General features: G+C 37.1%; 1 pseudogene; it reads left to right on the top strand.

Moving 5' to 3' along the window:
* The first annotated feature begins 5,572 nt into the window (after positions 1-5,572).
* LOC111891356 (uncharacterized) lies at positions 5,573-7,199 on the top strand (annotated as a pseudogene).
* Positions 7,200-14,165: the final 6,966 nt, after the last annotated feature.

Raw genomic sequence — 14,165 nt, forward strand, 5'->3', positions numbered from 1 at the left:
TGTTTTGACTTCCCGAATAAACTAGGTTATTCTTCCGGAATGACTAAGTTATTCAAACCATCCACAGTCGGTCATATGTTGGAAGTAGATATGAATTAAGACTGTCATGGGTTGGCTTGTAGAGGTATAAGGTGTTGGACAAAAGGCTACAACACTCATGAGTGCTCATAAGTTCTGAGTATTGGATTCAACCCGCGCTCATTGGAATCACTTCATGGATTTTATCACGAGTGATCATGAGACGATAATATCTTATATTCTTCAAACCTAGAGATATGAGTTGTTACTATGAGTTGATAGTACATTGATTGCACGAAAACGCATTTGGTAACTCGGTGCTATAAAACGTGCCTTTGTGTATGATTCAACAGGTAGTAGAACAAGCCATATGAGTCGAAGTTTATCCATTCCTTTTACCTTCGGGATAAAAGCGATATATGTGGGCCCCTCGATGATTTGATGATGACAAATGGAAGTGCTCGGCTGGGCCAGGATTGATTTGATTTGTTCAATTAGTCAGTCGTCATAAATCGGAAATCAGGAAACAACAAATGGACAGAGAGAATGATTATAATCCATGTCTCAGTCCATATGATATCTAGAATGGAGGAATATATGATCCCTTATCTAATGGACAAGTCATTGACAAAGGTCAGAGTTCATCTACAAGGTCAGAGTTCGACAGAAGCTTTTGAGAGCTACGATTACCAGTTGGTTCCTGAAGTCATACGCAATAATAGTTTTAGACTTATCCAAGTGGGAGACTATTGGATTAATGTCTAAGTCCATAACTATAATTGGTAAGACTTGACCCGACCCGGCATGGTCCATTTGGGTTGCATACCATCATGCACTTGGATAGACTATAATGAGAGAAATAAGACACTTATGGTTATTAATATATTATAAGTTCTAGTATATTAATAATAAGAATAATAAGATTATTTAATTAGTATTGATCAAGAATTAATCTAGGATTAATTAAGTGATCAAAAGAAGACTAATTAAATATGTGGGTTGATTGTGTAAATCATCCATACTTGTATAGTGGGCTAATGCTCCATGGATAATCAAGTTGGGCTAAAACCCATAGGATGGTCCATGGATGCTCCATGGTGTATTTGTACCCATGGATCATGGAAATGAAAGGCCATGTCAATTAGGGTTTACATGGTGTAACCCTAACTATATAAGCATCTTATTCTTGACCAAATCGGCCACTAGTGTGAGAGTAAGAAAGGGCTAGCCGATTTCATGAGTTGTAGAATTCTCTCAAGTTATTCTAAGTGTTTTGGTGATTGTGATTCCATTTGAGGCTTCCACACTATTGGGGCTAGGCACTCAAGCTTCATGAAGACTTTCTACATCAAAGAGGTATGTATTCTATCTTGTTACACTCATTGTTTTTGTATGCTAGATTAGGATAATACCTTGGATTTTCTTATTTGCATGTATAATAGAGAAAACATAGATCCAAGGTATTTAGGGTTGCATGTACACTTAGGAGTGTTAGAATGCTCAAAAGCCAACAATACTATCGTCCACACCGCATCCGTATTCACCCTAAGTCCTCCTCCTTGGATTCCAGATCACAAGTGCTTTACATCTCATTGGCATAGGCTACCCTTTGATAGACCTCTCATCAGCTCCTCACTGCTACATACTCGCTCTCAAGCATCACATAGCAGCAAAATCCTTCCTAGGCTAAGGCATCATAAAATAAGGCCACTCTAGTCCTAATATGAATACCTAGCCAACTCTATCATGCATACCATATCATATCTCATAGCATATAATGTAAGGGTATTTTGGGAAATTACTGTTCGGGCGCTGGCTGATCGTACACACTGCTTTCTTCTGTTTTTCTCAAAATCATTTACTTTCTTAGAAAAATTGTTCATTTTTTGAAAAAATTTCTCAATTCCTCAGTTTGAGTTCAGGTTTATCCGAAGATGCGCCCGAATCCCTCAAACCAAGGCTCTGATACCAACTTGTAACGACGTGAATTTTTCAAACAATTTTTCATTTTAAAACATACTTTCATTCACACGAAAATCATAAAAACATAATGTTTCCACTGTAACATAACAAAACATGTCCCAGTATCTCAATATCATAAACTCCATGATTGTGTACGAATCATGCTGGCGCCTTCCCGCGATCCTTGCTAGTACCTGAAACACATCACACAACAACTGTAAGCATAAATGCTTAGTGAGTTCCCCAAAATACCACATACCCCACATACGCCTTTCCAGACCCTAACTCTGTAGGATCTTCTGATCCATGTGTCCCAGGGGACTTCCGTCCCAAATCCCGGCAGACCTTTCCGGTCCTACCCATATCGACCTTTCGGTCCATAACCTCTTGACCTTCCGGTCCTTACCAACGTAACATACATAACACATACATATATATCATCTTGACCTTCCGGTTCTTATCTTACATAACATACATAACACATACATATCACATAACCGCATATAGCATATACATCATAGCATACAAGACCTTCCAGTCACACATAGGTACCCTTCCAGGTACAGTTTATTGAGAAGACTCACCGTAATGAAGTCGGATTAACTCTTGTGCTCAACGTCCCGACTCAGCCTCCTCCTATTTTTCAAATAACATTCCTGATCAATACACTCTCATGATCTCATCTCTACGGACTGGGTAAAAGGCCATTCTACCCTTCCTTGAACTCTCCTGAATCAGTCTTGACCAGAATCCTAAAGTCAACGAAAGTCAATGGTCAAACTTTGACCCGACTCGTCGAGTGCACATGGGCGACTCGGCGAGTCCATACGGGTCCTCTGAATCCTTACAGGCTCTCTCAGCTCATTGGGTCATTCTTCCACTCGATGAGTTACACCTGACATAAAACGAGGGGCAACCTCGACTCGACTCGTCGAGTCCGCTCATGGACTTGGCGAGTTCATTCCATGCTCACACTCAAATGACCTTCTGAGGTCAGATCTGTTCCTCTAATCCATAGATCTAACTTTTCCAAGCTCAATAATCACGCAAAGGTTCGAACTTGATACTCATGCAATGTCCAAATGACACTACTTGATGATTTAGCCCCAAATACAACAACCTAAGTCCATTTCGTCCATGACTCCTCATAAAGCAAGATGAAAGAGTTCTCTGGACCACTATGGACCCAGATCTGATATCTAAACATGGTAAGGGACCATATTCCCAACAAATCAACCCAATAAAGGGTATAGAAAACCCTAGATCCATGTATTCCTTAACAAAACAGAGAAATGATCGATATGCTACCTCAAAGATGATGCCCTAAGCTTGAAATCTGCAAATATGCAACCTCCTTGGCCTCCTCTAAGCTGGAATCAACTTCTTCTTGCAAAACCAACCTACAAAGGTCAAATAATGGCTTCTTCTCTCTCACAAACACTCAAGCACTCTTAGGGTTTCTCTCAAGGGTCTGGTAGCCGCAAATGGTAGCTATAAGAGTCCTTAAATAGGGCTCAGGCCCCGAGAATTAGGGTTTCTTAAACAACGTGGACTCGCCGAGTCCACTCATGGACTCGTCGAGCCCCTCATTAAATCAGACTAAAAGATGCGCGATCCCACTTGGCGAGTCTGAGCGCTAACTCGCCAAGTCCCTCTCATAAAATCAATATAAATACTTAACATAGGGTACCTGGGAATCCGGATGTTACATTTATGAGGTGAGTTTTCCTCACTATACTCAAGGGTCTAAGGTACCAAGGCTTGCCCTTTTTGGATTGTTATCCTGATATGTTATATGCTTGAGTATTGTATGATCAGTATCCTTGTAGATAGGATGTTATATGCTGTTATGATCTGTTAGATCGGTTTTTCTGTCTATAGACAGTTATGTGATTATCTGGTATGTGTACACATGTTTGATTGGTGATTGAGGCTTATCTGCTTTGTGCGATAGCCAACAGATTTAGGCATTCCAACCCGATGGTTGTGGGTCGTGAGGATTCCATCTTGAGGATGATTGGACTCATAGTATGTAGGCATTCCAAACTGATAGCTGTGGGCCTGAGGTATTCCATCCTGAGGATGATTGGACCCATAGTATATTGGCGGAACTCACTAGGTTTCGGGCTTACAGTTTCAATTTTGTTTTCACGTACATTAGATGATCACGGGAAGGCGAACGCGTGATCGTACAACTCCTCACTTTTTATGATTTTGATTTATGGGATACTCTGACATGGAACTATTTTGAAAACACTTTGTATTAGTTAATGATTTAAATTGTTTGACTATTTTCAATTAAAGTAATTATTAATTGAGGTGTAAATGTCATGTGTTAATTGACAAAGAGATTGGCTAAAAAGACACCTTATTTTTTATATAGACACCCTATTTGAATTTTAAGATATTTTTATTGGTTAGATTTTCATTGTTTTCCGGAAAAATTAATTATAAATAGTTTATTATTGATTGATTTTTAATAAAAGTATTCATATGGTGTCTAACAAGTGTCAATTTAGGCAACACCCATAACAAAAAAAGTGAGAAAATGACAAAAAGAAAAACATTTATTAAAAAAAATACCAGAAATAACATGTGTCCAAACCCACGGTCGTCTAGCATAACAATTAACGAATTTGTATTATATTTTATACAAGTCTAATATAATAAATAAAGATTTGTTTGCCAAATGTCATGCTCTCATTGCATTTGACATGTGTTCTTTTTTTTAAAACAAATTCTATATTTTTTTCCACTTGTGTTTTTCCCATTTTATTAAATTCCACATAATATTCAAATGTAATAAATGTATATTAAATGCATATTAATTCCATTAATGCTAATTTCTTTTTAATTTCTAAATTTCTAAATTTAATTCTATTATTTTATTTGTTTATTTATTTAAATTTAAAAAAGAAATAAAAAAGTTAAAAATAACAAATTAAACATTAAATTTAAATTATTCATTATTTTTTTTTTCATTATAAATTCAAATTTCGTAAATTTTTAAATCTTCATACTTATTTATTTATTTTATTTTTTTTAAAAATCCGTATGGTACAAAGGTTACACAGCAAGTAAATTAATATGGTAGATCGTGTTTCATTATTTTCTAAGGCAATCACTGTACTTAATCCATGAGTTGATAAGCAGTTTATCATGGTTGACAGAATTGATGTTGATGTTAAATTTAATTCAGATTCTCTGATTTCAAGTCAAATAGTTCAGTTTCCAGGAGGTGGAATTCAGTGCAGATAGGGTCTTTGGGTTATTTACAAATCTGGTACTAGCCTTAGTGCTTGTCTGGTGCATCGGGGCCTCTCAATTCTGGCGTAAGTATAGTAGAGCCGATATCTGTAGCTCAAGTTTCCTTTTCTTTCTGTTTTTGTGTTTGTTTTGAAGTCTTTTGTTGTATTACTTACAGCTTTGCGCTGTTTTTTTTTTTTTTTTTTTTAATATAATTCTGCCTTTTCAAAAAAAAAAAAAAAAGATTTGGAAAAACAAATTTAAAAATTAATCACGTACTTCTCACGGGGAACGGGGTGGGGTAGGCAGGTGTTTATTATGTGGGTGGCGATTTAATTCCTTTCCTTACCAAATTCAATTGTAATTAAGAGGAAAGCGTAAGTTACAAATTGTAAATCATAAATGTCACAATCTCACATTTCACATTTGCCTCTCATAGATTCCAAGAAGTAAACAAATTATGGGAAATGTGTTTATCGTTCTAACACCTTTGATTCATGGAATCGTAAAGCTTGCTGGATTAACACCACAGACCATAGAAATAGAGCCAGGGACCTTAATGAATATATGGGTTCCAAAAGAAATCGTAACCAAATATGATGGGAAAATCGTCTACGTACCACCCACCAAACCGGCCGTATTACTCCTCCACTCTTTCGCCATGGATGGTATTTTCACATGGTTATTACAAGTATTGGCATTGACACGTGAATACTCAGTCTATGTGCCTGACTTCTTGTTCTTTGGTGGCTCAATCACCGATAGAAACGAGAGGTCTGCAAGTTTTCAAGCTGAGTTTGTGGCTAAAGGGTTGAAGAAACTAAGAGTGGAGAACGTGACACTAGTTGGGTTAAGTTATGGAGGGATGGTTGGATTCAAGATAGCTCAGTTGTACCCAAATCTGGTCAAGTCTATGGTTATGTCTGCCACTGTTACAGAGTTAACCGAATCCATTAGCCTTGACTCGTATGACTTGGTTTGTCAAGTTGGTCGGACCTTTTGATGCCCTCAACCGTAGAGGGGTTGAAGAGGATGTTTTCTGTTGGGTTTCATAAACTTCCATGGCTTCCCGATTTCTTTTATCTGTACATTCTTGAGGTATCTCATAACTTAACTACATGTACTACTCCAATGTCTCTATCATATTACAAATTATGTAATGATCGATGTTATCTTTTTGACATTTGTAGACAATGTTTAGCAATCGAAAAGAACGAAACGAACTCCTAGATTGCTTGGTTGTTCCCGACACTGATGTAACATCGGATCCCGACTACTCGCAGGTAATTAAAACTTTTAGCGAGTTAATATAATATGAAATTATTGGGCATTAAACGCCTTCGGTTATATAATTTGCGTTTGAATTAAACTTTTTGCAGGCGATACATATGTTGTGGGGTGATGACGACAAGATTTTTGATCTCGACCTTGCTAACACGACGAAAATGTAAGTCCTGTATCTTTCTTCATTAAAAAGACAGAATAGTTTAATCAAATTCAATTATGTATGATCACTTAGCGTGTTATATGTTTAAAGTTGGTTAAAAATAAATTCTAGCTAGGAATTGAAGTTGTTATAAATCTTATATAGTGACTATGTTTTAGGGTGTTATATGTTTAAAGTTGGTTAAAAATAAATTCTAGCTAGGAATTGAAGTTGTTATAAATCTTATATAGTGAATATGTTTTAATATGTATCAGACGCTTGGGTGAAAAAGCAACTTTGGACTGGATAAAGGATGTAGGGCACTTAGTATCGTTGGAGAAACCATTCACATATAACAAACGCCTTAAAAGTATTATTGAATGTGTCAATCAATGAATTAGTGAATATGTAGACTATGTATTTGTTTAAGTGTGTTTTTTTTTATCTCTTGTAATTTCATAACTTCATATATTTCCTTTTCATAATTTTCATTATGATCCAAAACTATTAAATAAAAGAAAAAAACTTCATAAATGGTTCCTATGGTATTCCAAAATGAAGTTTAGTTTCTAAGTTTTAAATACTTTACAGATGATCTACGTGGTTTCAAAACTTTTGTTGTTTGTTACTTAAGCCTCATTCTATTCGCTTTTTAGTTACTGAAAAACATTTTCGTGATTTCACTGTCAGAAAGATTATTTATAAAGTTTTCCTTTATTATATATATATATATATATATATATATATATATATATATATATATATATATATATATATATATATATATAATTATTTAATATGAAAGGGTCTCTCTCTCTCTCTCTCTCTAAACCAACTGAAGCTCTAATTAACGGTACTTCCGGAATCGCTTCTAGACTTAGGACCAGGGATCGTTTTTACTCTATAAAAAAAAGCGTGAGACAAAACGACGCCCGTGAAATATTTTGGGGTTTGTTTGTTTTTATCAAAAACTCCTGAAATAAATGCGTTTATGATGACGTGTGTTTTACCCCACAGAAACCGAAGAACAGGGAATGGGTAGTTCCCCTTCTTTTAAAATCGTAGTCCCCAAAAAATCATACCTGAAATGATTTTATGGTGTAGATTTGGATCAAACCAATTTGTTGGTTCTTCTTTCATGAATTTGCCTTGTAAAATGGTGTAATTTGTTTGTAATTCCATGATTATGAAATTTAGTTCTTCCTTTGCGTTTGTGTTAGCATATCTAAAACCATATAGATAAAAGATGAATCAAATTAGGTAAAATTAAGTATGAAAAACAAAAAGATTAAGGTTAAATCTAATACCTATATTGTTGGATTTCTTTTCTGCTAATTCAAACATCTTTTTGGGGGTTTCGTGCTCTTTTGAAAGGTCCCCTCAAATACTGGAAACCATCTTACACACATCCCGAGCTTCTTTATATACTTCTTCATTATGCCGCTCCTTTCCTTGAAAATCCACAAAAATAATACTGATACTAGGGTTGTAAATGAATCGAACGTTCAACGAAATGTTTATGAACGGTTCGGCGGGAAGTTGATTTGTGTTTGTTTATTTAATAAACGAATGAACATGAACACAAACTTTTGTTCGTTAAGTTAAACGAACAAACATGAATAATGCTCTCGTTCGTTTTATTATGTTCATCACATTCGTTTATGTTGTTCCTTTATGTCCGTTCATATAAGTTCATTTTATGTTTATATATGATTAATTGTGTTTGTTACATTACTATATTATATATTCATTTATGTTTATATATGTTCAATTGTGTTTGTTTATCTTCGTTCATTTATGTTCGTTCGTTTATGTTCGTTTAAAATGTTATTGAACATAAACGAACGAGCAGGAAAATTTAATTTTTTAAACAAACGAACATGAACAAGAAAGCTCGTTCATTTCTTCCGTTCGTGTTCGTTTATTTGTCTGGCTAACTTAAACAAACGGGCATGAACAAGCCCCAACGTTTGTGTTTGTTCGGTCCGTTTACAGACCTAATTAATACTAATGAGATAAAACACACACTTCATATGATAAAAACAAGAACAAAAAAGAACATTGAGATTGAATTTATCTTTAGGTCTGATCTTCATATTTAATATTACTTCAACTTTTTCTCTTGTAAACTCAATCCCTCCATAATCCGACCCAAAAATGCTTCCGAGTCCGGACTGGGTACCAGAATCTTGACCGCCATTGATGACCGAAAAATCTTATTGTGGTGTAGCTAGTGTTCTACTACCATAAGTCGTTCCCACCATTTTTTTCAACCCTTTCTGCGGCTCAGATCTTTATCTTTAACATAGTCTCATCAATACCCGAAAAAGAAGTTGTTTAAATCTTCTTCTTCTTCTATGTTCTTGAACACCCACAAAAATATAATAAAACCCCTAAAAAAAGGGTAAAAAACAAATTCCCTAAGAAAAAGAGTTTTGCAACTCATAAACAACAAGGCGAGGTTTTCAAACATTAAAGTTTTGAAACCATAGGGACCATCTGTGAGGTTTTCAAATAATTCATAGGTAAATTAAGTAGCAAAAAGATGTTTAGTGACTAAATATGAACTAAGTTGAAAGTTTGTTACCCTTTCAAGTCATTATCTATTTTTGTAATCACGCCTTAGTTTATTTTGCTTATCGGTAGCAATTACTTTGATTAATAATTTTGATTTCAGTCACTACGATTTATTTTGTGTTGTGTTTGTAAGGAGTACAAATAGGGGTGAGCGTGGTGCGGTTCGGTGCAGTTATTAGCTAAAACATCACCACTAGGGGTGTAAGTGAGCCGAGCTACTCGTGAGCTACTCGGGATCGACTCGTTAAAAGCTCGACTCGAGATCGAATTAAACGAGTCTGAGCCAAGTTCGAGCCTAAATATGAGGCTCGTTTATTAAACGAGCTATAGCCGAGCTTCAGTTAGTGGGCTCGCGAGCCTAAACGAGCTTAAACGAGCCTATATATATATATATATATATATATATATATATATATATATATATATATATATATATATATATATATATATATATATATATATATGGAGGCTCGTTTAGGCTCGATTAGGCTCGCGAACCCACTGAATTGCTCACGAGCCGAGCCCGAGCTTCATTTTATGGCTCGAATCGAGCTCGAGCTTCCTTAAATTAAACGAGCCGAGCTCGAGCTTGGTCAGGCTTGGGCTTGGCTCGTTTACACCCTAATCACCACTAATCGCAAATGCGGTTAATCCATTTTCAAAACCGCTTGGTGCGGTTATTTTTGCGGTGCGGTTAGGCGGTTACTTTTGCGGTGCGGTTTTGTTTTTTTTTCTGTGTTGCGGTTATTATCCGCATGGATTTGGTGTGGTTATTTTTTGTGGTTTTTAATCACAGTTTAAAGCTCAAACGGTTTTAAAAGTTCAAACATATTACTTGTAATAATAAAAAAAACCATAATGTATAAGAAAATTAACTTAAATCACAAACAATTAATATATTAAAAATGTCAAATCAATAGTAATTAACAATAAATTCCTTAAAATTGTCTAATTTCACCATTTTTCAAAATTAAACATAGCAACAACCATATTTTTGTCTTCTAGTATTTTATTCATCTTTCATTCATAAAACATGTCTTTTTTTTTTAATATTTAATATATTAATAATTGATAAAAAAAAAGTTGTATATAATATATGTGGTGCGGTGCGGTTTTTTTGCGGTTTTTGAAAACTAATAACCGAACTGCACCACAAATTTGCGGTTTTTGAAAAACAGAAAACCTCACCATCGGTTTTTATTGTGGTTGCGGTTTTTGCGGTTAATTTTAGTTGCGGTGTGGTTTTTGCTCTGTACAACAAAATAGAATGCATATCACATAACCATGTTCTAACTCATTACTTTCATCCTAGTCAATGAGATAAACTTTTAACCAGAGTTTCTTTATTCACGTATAATTGAAATGCCAACCCACAGAAAAGAAATAATCAGTAGAGTTTCAAAAAGGCAAAAATACACATATGTGAGCAATAAAACGAAAAACAGATCGAAAATCAAAAGGATCATGGTGAGAAGGTACGCACAGAACCAAGATACAAATAGAAAAGATAGATACAAGTAGTAACTTGGAAGAAAAATATCGACAAAACAAGTTCAAAGTTAAAACAATGAAAACTAGGGAAAAATACACAATCCATGTAAAGGTAACTAGGACCTAGACTAATCATGTACTACTCCACAACCTTGATCTTATGCATACACACTCTCTAATCAAAGCTCGTTTCTTTGTAAAGAGAAAAATCTCATTCAAATTTAACACTACATTATCTTCACACTTATTTATCATATGTTATCTCGTCCTCGCATGATTTGTAACGACCGTCTCCACTCTCTGGAGTCAAAATCTTTGCATATGTCCAAAGTATATTTTTAAAACCACAAAAATATTTGTTTCTTCAATTCTATGTGATTAAAGACGCTCATATTGTATTTCTACGTATTGTTTCTAGTACCTTACACAATAAAGGTATATCACAAGATTCTTAAAACATCCTCACATTTGTGACATTCATATTTAGCTTGTGCACATTGTTAATAACATTTAGAATCATTTACACGATAATGACTTGAAAGGGTAACAAACTTTCAATTTTATTCACATTTAGTCATTAAACTTTTTTTTGTGCTTGATTTACCCCAAAATTATTTGAAATTGGTCACATTTTACCCTTATGACCGGTTATAAGGTTAAAATGTGAAAATTTCAAATAATTCAAGGGTAAATCAAGAACGAAAAAATTCAGTGACTAAATATGAACAAAATTAGAAGTTCGTTACAATCTTAAGTCATTATCAAAAAAGTTACTACATTACTATAGAACACAATTTTTTTTGATGGAAAATACACTAGTAATACAGACAGGGTATCTACTTAGTTGTAAAATTTAGAAAAGGTTCTATCTATTTAATCCATTAATGGATAAAATGAACCATACACATCTCTATGAAAAAAATGACTTTTGAGTAAAACATGAGAGTAAAAAATGTTGGAAAACATTTTATTTATCCAGTCATTTTTCTAATTTCTGGAGTGTGGAGAGAGCCTGGAAGGAGGTTGAAATCATCCTAAATCTATGTTTTGAAACCTATGTAATGGGTGGTTTTTGGCTCTTTGTGTTTTTTTTTCATCACGTAAATACTCTACATATTTATTAATTAATTGCTTTGTAACGTCCCAAAATTCAAGACCAAAAATTTCTTTTTAATAAAACATTTCCTTAAGCAAAGACATCATTCCAAAACATAATCTGAGTATAAGTTTTCAAAACACATGTTTATTATCAGAGTAAACATTCCCAAGCTGACTAATCTATGGTGTGTGCCATGCGATCACCCCGAGCTCCTCCCTCCGCTACCGGAAGTACCTGAAAAGAAAACTGAAAACCGTAAGCACGAAGCTTAGTGAGTTCCCCACCCTACCACATACCATGTGCATAACTGCGCACTGCACATACTGGGCCACGCCCTCTAACTAGCTGCAACTAACACATACTGCAAGTACTGGGCCACGCCTGCTATCCTGGCCCCGCCCTCTACCTCGGGCCTCGCTCGCTACAACGGCCCCGCCGCTCCAGGCCCCGCCTGGCTTCGAGCCCCGCTCGGATACATATCTGTTTCACTTAGGCCTCTTCTGTCACAGGGCCTCGCCCACTAACATATAATAGCACATAAACATATCACATAACATCACATAAGCTAAACATATACTAACAACTCTTGCTCTAAGGCCTCGCCTATCTCTGGGCCCCGCCCGTGTCCTGCTACTGATGAGTCATGGAACCTCGTCCATACTCCTACTGATAGTGAGATACGGGCCCAGCCCACCCTCACTCCTTTCCTAACTTGGGTCTCGCCCCTGGGCTGCTGCTACTGAGATGTGGAACACCATCCACACTCTGCTATTGGTGAGATACGGGACCTCGCCCACCCTCACCTCCCTACCAGGCACATACAAGTATCACATAGACAACAAGTATAAACTATCGCATAAACTATTCCTTGGGCACCCGCCCTCTATCATTGGACCTCGTCCGAATATCATACTAGCATACTGTGCCTAGGGCTAACCCCCGGGTCTTCTACTCATAACTACATGGGCCGGCATTGTGGCCGTAGACCCATTCATACAAAGGGAAACTCACCTGATACTATTGAACTGCTGCTGCTAATCCCTTTTGGCCGCTACCTGACCACTGACTCCGAACTGCTGCTCCACTAGCTCCCCGAGCTACAAATATCAATACAACACTGAGTCATACTGACCCCTGACAGACAACCAAGTCAACTCTGGTCAAGTCAAAGTCCTGGTCAAATTCAACCTTCCAAGTCAACCCTACCCGCCGAGTCCACTTACTGACTCGCCGAGTTCCTATGCTCAACGTCCATCTAATCGCGATTTGACTCGCCGAGTCTACTGATTCCCGAATCCTGGCCTGATCAACTCACTGAGTCCTTGCTCGACTCGCTGACTCGAGACTTAACTCGAAGGGTTTGGGACCACGCGACCTGACTCGTCGAGTCCAATAACAGACTCGCCAAACACACGGCAATCTTCATCCAACTCGCCGAGTTGTTCATCCAACTCGCCGAGTTCATGCCTATCTTCATCCGACTCGACGAGCTGTTCATCCCACTCGTCGAGTTCCTCCTCATCTTCAAGCTACTCGCCGAGTCCACTCGAAGGACTCGCCAAGTCCATTCAGATCTACATACATGCAGAGGACTTTCGAGTCATGCATGGACTCCAAACTGTAGATCTACCCTTCCCAAGCCCATCCCCCACGTAAAGTTGCAAACTTTACGTGTAGAGAGGGAGATCTAGGCAAAAAGCACCAAAAACTAGGGTTTAAGACCAAGAGGCTCCATAATCCACTCAATGACTGATACTTTACGGGATTCTAAACCAAAACAAGCATGGATCTGAGGTAGCAACCTCAGATCTGGACCTCAAGCTCAAGATTGATCTTAAACATGGCCTAAAAGGCCCAAAACTCATAACCAAGGAAAACCTGGAGGAGAGAAACGACTTAATACCTTCAAACGCTCCGAAATGCTCCCCAAACTTCGGATCCAAGGCCACTCCTTGATGCTTCAGAGATTCCCACTCCTTCTTCTTCCTTAAAACCATTCAAAAATGGCTAAAAGCTTGAATGAACACAATGGAGGCTTAGGGTGCGGCGTTCTGGGTGTGAGAGACAGTAAAGGAGCCCTACGAAGAAGATTGAGACATTGAAATAGGCTCCAAGCCCCGGATTTAGGGTTTCCCTCGCACAGACCAGACTCGCCGAGTCCACTTGGCTGACTCGCCGAGTTGGTCACTTACTCCTCGACCCGAATCCCGCTCCGACTCGCCGAGTTCCTCCTTGGACTCGCCGAGTCCCCCTAAAATCTAGGGTTTCCTTTACTTTCTGGACTTTCAAGACTTTGGGTGTTACAACTCTCCCCCACTTAAACTAAACTTCGTCCTCGAAGTTTGC

Source organism: Lactuca sativa, chromosome 5, assembly GCF_002870075.4.
Source record: "Lactuca sativa cultivar Salinas chromosome 5, Lsat_Salinas_v11, whole genome shotgun sequence".
Taxonomy (NCBI): Eukaryota; Viridiplantae; Streptophyta; class Magnoliopsida; order Asterales; family Asteraceae; genus Lactuca; species Lactuca sativa.